The sequence below is a fragment of the Natator depressus genome, chromosome 7 (assembly GCF_965152275.1).
Source record: "Natator depressus isolate rNatDep1 chromosome 7, rNatDep2.hap1, whole genome shotgun sequence".
Classification (NCBI taxonomy): domain Eukaryota; kingdom Metazoa; phylum Chordata; order Testudines; family Cheloniidae; genus Natator; species Natator depressus.
Window position 1 is genome coordinate 96,501,478 of NC_134240.1, and position 7,151 is coordinate 96,508,628.

The 7,151-nt window shown below is 38.7% G+C and overlaps 1 pseudogene; it reads left to right on the forward strand.

Moving 5' to 3' along the window:
- Positions 1 to 4,707: 4,707 nt before the first annotated feature.
- LOC141991346 (zinc finger BED domain-containing protein 5-like) lies at positions 4,708 to 6,663 on the forward strand (annotated as a pseudogene).
- Positions 6,664 to 7,151: the final 488 nt, after the last annotated feature.

Genomic DNA, 7,151 nt, shown 5'->3' on the forward strand with positions numbered 1-7,151 from the left:
TTTAAGTTGTGGCTGCAGCTGGGCAGTCAAAATCAGGAGAATATAAAAAAAAAATTCTGGATTCTTTTTGTTTGTTTGTTTTTGTAACAAAATAGCAGATGAGAGTTGTAGTACAAAAAAAAAAAATTAAAGACAGTGCCCCTCTGAAGCAACAGCAGGGGTGAGGTGCACAAAACAAAAAGAAGCAATGTTAGAAACACTGAGTCTTAAAATGGCTCTGAGTAAACAGACTGTCACTTTGATAAAGGTACATGAAACCTCTGTAAGCAAAAAAAGAAATAGTGACACCTTATGTAAAAATGGATCTGGATAATGTTATAGAAGTTAAACTATGGAAGGAATGTGCATTTGCCCCAGAACATGTGCAGGGTATATTGTAGAAGGGGCAAAAGAAATGCAAACATACCATGCTACTTAATTAAAATGCTATTAGGGCTCCAAAGGGAGCCACAATAGGTTGGGTTTTCTTTTTCAGATTGCTGTGTGTTTTGGAAGCAGAAGTTAAAAGTAATCAAAACTCTGGTGAAAGTTGATGGTGTCCCTTTTAGTGAGCTGCTGATGGCTTTAAATCCAAAAGCAGGAAGCTTCTGTGAAAATGCAAATTACCTAAATGATAAAGGAAGGAAAGAATTAGCAGCACAAAGGAGCTGCAGATAAAGGACATACCTGGTCAGCAAACAAATTGTCTAAATAAAAGGCATGGGATAACAAGATAATTTTAATAAATTTAATGATAATAAGTATCCCTGTAACAATGTATAGTGTGTATGATTTTTGGAAAAACCCTTTAACGTCGTATGGTAATGATGCTTCTCAGTTATTACCTGTAAATAAAACTTAAAGCTTAACACAGCAGGAAAAACATTATTAACTTGGTCTGCAGTATAAGAAGGAAAACTCAGGGATTTAATGACTAAACAGTGGGATAATTTCCCCATAACCCTTAAAAGATAAAAGCCATTGAAACCTGGCCTGCCTATAGAACAAAAACAGGAAAATGTGGGGGCAATTCCTCTGTTTTGCCTGCAATCAGCAAGGGTATTTGTAAAAGAAATATTTTAAGCAATAATCTGCCACCCCAAAAGGGGTAGAAACATGTTCTTTTTGTCTTTCAGAAAATCAGGAAAAGCTGATGCCAGCTGAAAAGCAACCCAATACCATGAATCTACTGTCACAATAGAAATTGTGTTTTGTGTTCTATGTTTTGTCTTGTTGCTAGCACTGTTGTGTGTTTAAAAAAAAAAAATACTAAAGACCTGCAGGTACTTAAAAATAAATTAAGCTCTCTGACCCAGCTACAGGACAGCCTGACACAAAAACAAGTACATGCCAATGTAGACTTGGTCCAAATTGGTCTGGGTAACCTAAAAGCCCGATGGAATCTTTGGCAATGGCTTAATACTACCACATGGCTTATGCATAAGAAAAAAAAATATTAGAAATAGGAAACCACACAGCCATAGCTATGGGATGCACTGAAATGCAGATACTTGCACTAGCTACTTTGGAACACGAAATGTTCTGGGTCATATTGGGAAATATTAAGGGTTTGATGCATTTGTTAAAACAAAGAAAGAGATCATTGTTTGACACTTATCAATATGAATGGATGCAATATGTTTCCAGTATTGTAAAACCAGACTTGTTAATGGGAGAAATTGTTGTCAAAATTGCACACCAACAGTCCCTGGAGGCAAAGGTATTGAAGGTTAGCCCACTCCCCATATTACACGTGGGATCCTTCTGGCTACCCTGGACCTCGAGCCAGTGGGCTGGGGAGGGAGGGAAGCTATTGGACACTAGAGGTTGTACCGAATGGACTCCTCAAAAGTGGGTGTGCCTCACCTTGCCTGTTGCCCCAGAACCTTGTAGTAAAGATACATCACTAGGATCATGTATGTGGCATGAATTGGAATCACAAACTCAAATTGCCTCACAGTACCTTCTCTTGAATTGGCTACATAGAAAGTGACACTGACGATTATAAATCTTAGTGTCAAAAGGGGGATTATGTTGGATCATATTAAAGAAGTTCTGTATTAAAATCACAAATGAGTTTGATTCCCCATAGTTTAAATTCCAGGGTATTACTAATTAAGAGGTCTCTTGGTTTTTGGTACTGTTTCTCTCCCTCTGTATGTGAAACTTGCAAGCTGCTAATTGCGTTAGTACATTCTAAGACAGAGTCTGTTCTCAAAGCAATTCACAGAGAGAGACTCAAAGCAATACTCTAACAACAGACACAGCACCCAGAGACTCCCCGCCCTTTTGTTGTATTAACAACTGTGATTAAAATAGAGATAGAGGATGGATGTGGATGGATGCTTGGTGTGGATAAGAACTGAATGATCAGGGAGGTGCCAGCCTAAGAATCCAGTGTCCATCGGCTGAAGAAGGCGTCAAGTGGAAATAACCAGAGGACCCCCGGAGGGCAGACTGGAATCCACCCAACAGCCTCAAGAATGGGAGAACCAAAGAACAAGATAACTTCTTGGAGCCGTCAGGAATGTGCTATCTGCTGATTGATTCAGCAACAGCATGATGAAGCAATTCCCATAGTCTGGCATAGGAAGAAATTCCTATAAAAATAGACTCTTAAAAAGTGAGAACTTTGGGGTCTGATTCTGCAAACCAACTTCCAGGAGCATCAGATGAGCATCTGACAAGGCCCTGCTCCCTCCTCATGTCCAGGCCACCTGGCCAGTGGCTTGGCATGAGCAACTCTAAGGCTGGTAACTATGATGACAACCTTGCAGAACCTGTGTGTGTGTGTGTGTGTGTGTGTGTGAATGTGTGAATAAATATGAGATTGAATGGAATGTTATAGCTATAACTAACTGCTTACTATGATTCTTTCTGTATTCACAATAAATGTGGTATTTTGCCTTTTTCCCTTTAATAAGATCCTGCTGGTTTTTAATTTATTGGTACAACAGGTGGGAGGCAAATAGTCTTTAGGGGCAGCAACACCACAGTGGGATAATACCACAGGGATTAAACCCAGCCTTGGGTCTCAAGAAATAGGGTTTTAAAGTCATTTCCCATCATGACTACTGCACCCTCCTTCTCTTTGGCCTTCCTTACACAGATCTTGCTCCCCTTCAGTCCATACGGTTGTTGCTGGCAAGATCATCATCTTTGCCTGTCAATCTGGCAACATCACTCCACTCTTTGAAACCTTCTCCACAGCATCAAATTCCAGCACCTTTTCCTCCAGGCTCTGCTTATCTGATTTACTCTTATTGCACTATTGACTCTCACACCTCTATTCCACTAGTGATGGCAGCCTTGCCAGCACTTTGGCTGCTTCTCTCACAAATGTCTCTGTGCCTTTTCCATCATACTCCACAAACAGATTCACCTAGTCACCACCCACATCCAAGTTCCTACTTAAGACCCACTTCTAGCGGGATGCTCACAAAATGTGAATCAACCAAGGCAATTCCAGGAGCTCTCTTTTATTTGTCATTTTCAATATCCAACTGTGGTTCACACAGGCCTTTACTGAATAATTGCATCATCTCACTGCTGTGCCGCATCCTTCATTACATTGTTTAGATTGTAAGCACTCTGGGGCAGGCACTGTACTTGTTTTTATGTCTATATGGTACCTGAAATGCTTTAGGGCCTCAGGGTGAATTCCGTTCTTCTGTGGACTTAAGTGCTGTCCAAAGCATTGCGCAGTAAGTCCCACTGGCTGACATGGTGCAGAAGCCAGGCGAAGTCTCTCTGCACAGGGCTGAATTTTACCTTCAATTCATAAGAAACATTTAGAGACAAGTAGATGAGTGTTGTTTTATTTTGAGAACCAGCTTTGCCATACACAGATTAAATTTGACTCCACGGATATTTCAGTGAGGTATTTTAAACCATTTGCTTTATATCCTGTTTACTCAAAACAATACGTTTTGAAAAATATCCCTTGGCCAAGCCAAAATATCACACCCGCCCTCCCAACACCGTGTTCCATCTACTTCCGAGCAGAGTTAATTTTTTACATATATTTATCTCACAGGATATATCATGCATATGTAAAATCGAATTGCAAAGGTGAATGCTTATAAAATATTGACCCACAACCTCACCCAACGCAAGCCAAGAAGGGTGTCTGGCTGAGAGTGTTGCACTTTGAGCTTCACTTGTAGTGATATGCCTTATATTTTCCCACAAGAATATGAGATAAGGCTCGAGCAGCATTTCCCAAACTGTGTTCCGTGGAACACTGGTGTTCTGCACGATGCGAATAGGTGTTCCGTGAAAGAATCATAATTTTAAAAAAGGGTCTTTACATTTTTTTTAAAATTTGGCTTATTTGAAGCATAGTTTACAACTCTTTTTGAATGACTATAATTTAACATAAAACTCTTCTTCCGGTTATTGATAGATCTTGTATTGAATATCATGGCGTAAAGAGAACACGGCACACAAGCATGTTGACGTCTACCCCTTTTGGGCACGTTTCAGTTAATGATGTCGTACCCCTTCCACTCGAGGCTGCGCAAACTGCAGCAGTATGCACACACACCGTTCTGTTTACGCCATGTTGAATATAACATATTCACTCAATATGTTAAAACCTGTGGGTCTTTACCGTGTGTGCGATAAGCACAACCAAACTAGCTTCGCTCGAAACAATATAAATATTTGTGACAAGCAAAATTTGACAAAAATCAGTATTTCTAAATATTGCTACTAAACCTAATCACCATGGATTTGTGGCTAAAAGAAGGAACTTTGAAACGAAAAGCAAGTTTTTCTGGTACTCCAACCGTGGCCGAAATAAACAAGCAAAATATCGTGACGCTTCAAAGTGAGGATGAACAATCGCAGTCTTTTGTTGCCGAAAAATCTGTTAGTACCAGTGAGTTATCCACGGTGAAAGAATTTCCACCAAAGTATATCAAAAAACAAGAAGCAGGTGTTAAAAGACCGAAACGAAAGTATGATGAAAGTTATTTGTCTTTCGGTTTTACATGTGTTGGAAATAAAGATGTTCCTGATGCGCAGTACGTCGTGTGCAACAAAATACTAGCAAACAGTTCATTGGCTCCTGCTAAACTTCGTAGGCATTTGGAAACCAAGCATCCTGAATATAAATACATAGATATAAGTTTTTTCAAGAGGCAGCGTGACTCACTTGGAAATTGTAAACTTTCGATGATTAAAATTGCTAAAACAGACAATGAAAGTGCAACAGAGGCATCTTATCGAGTAAGTTACTGTATAGCGCTTGCCGGAGAAGCTCACACTATTGGAGAAACGCTTATCAAGCCTTGCGCGAAAGATACTGTAACGTGCATGTTGAGCGAGCAGTCTGGTAAAAAAAATTGATGCTGAACAGTTGTCAGATAATACTGTTGCATGCCGTATTATAGATCTTGCTGATGACATAGAAAAAGAGCTACTTTGCTGACTGAAAATTTGCCATGAGTATTCACTGCAGCTAGATGAATCCACTGACGTTTCAGGACTTGCTGTGCTACTAGTATTTGTCCAATATAGATTTAATAATATTATTGAACAGGACCTGCTCTTACGTGAATCTCTGCAAAGCAACATGACTGGAGAAGAAATATTCAACTGCATCAACAATTTTATCAGAAATTAGTTGGGGAAAATGTATTGATGTATGTACTGACGGTGCTCAGGCAGTGATCAGGAAGATGAAGGGAGCTGTAATATGAATCGTAAGTGTGGCACCAGAAAGCACTAAGAGCCATTGTGTTCTACACAGACAAGCACTTGCTGTTAAAAAAATACCAGCATATCTGAAAATTGTGCTTGATGAAGCAGTACAAATTATCAATTTTGTCAAATCTCGACCACTTCAATCCAGGTTATTTAAGATTTTGTGTGAGGAAACGGGTAGTCAGCACAAAACACTTGTTTTACATATGGAAGTGAGGTGGCTATGCAGAGGAAAAGTGCTTGTGAGGCTTTTTGAGCTTCGTAGTGAACAACTGGTATTCTTCACTTCAGATAATTCAGGACAAAAATTTAATGACTGTCTGACAAATTCCTCTGATGAGGCTGATGAGACTTGCATATCTTGCAGATATTTTTGCAAAATTAAATGAAATTAATCTGTCGCTGCAAGGAAAGAATGTGACCATTTTTACTACAATGGATAAAATTTTGTCGTTAAAAAAGAAACTGGAATTCTGGGTTGCTTCCCTACACTACATGAATTTCTGACTGAAATAAATTCTACAGTCCATGAAGAAGTTTCCAGCACCATTTTACAGCACTTACGTGACTTGCAGGCCTCTTTATTAGAATATTTTCCTACAACTACTGATGATAATGCTTGGGTTCAAAATCCGTTTGTAATTACAGCCAAACCAGTTGGCTTTACTGCGCATGATTATGAAAACCTAACTGACTCTGACTTGAAACAAAAGTTTAAGGATCTTCTGCTGGATAATTTTTGGAGCAGCCTAATAGAAGAGTACCCTAATGTGGCTAAACGTGCAGTTTGAGTGCTCCTTCCTTTTGCTACAACTTATTTGTGTGAGATGGGATTTTCATATTATACTGCAACAAAAAACAAATATAGGAATAGACTTGATGCTGCACCTGACATGAGGGATTCAACTTTCCAGCATTATTCCTAATATTAAGCAAATTTGTGATAGAAAAATGCAGAAACACCAATCCCATTAAATCCAAATTTGTATTTCTGTTTATAAAAATAGATTTTCCTAGTAAAACTTTAATTTGTTTGGTGTTTGTGTATATATAAAAACAGGTTAAGTAGAACATTGTTTTTAATTTTGACACTTGCACTTGATTTTTGTACTACTTTATACGTGCTTTCCAGTTAGAAATTGTTAGTTCAAGTTATTTTAAATTTGTATTTTTGCTTTGTTTTATAAAATAAAATATATTTGAGCATAAATAACACAATTCTTATTTGAAAACCAAACGACTACAAAATAATATTATGAGTGTTCCCTAATAGGCTAAAGAGTGTTCCGTGGCCAAAAAAGTTTGGGAAATGCTGGGCTAGAGTGTTAGCCTCATCGTTCGCTCTGTTGGCTTTGCTTGGTTTGAAATCAAACATTTCATCATATATTAAAACCACCAGGTGTGGTACAACATCCCATACTTCTACCGTCTTACAACTGATAAGCTGAGCTCAGGACTGAACA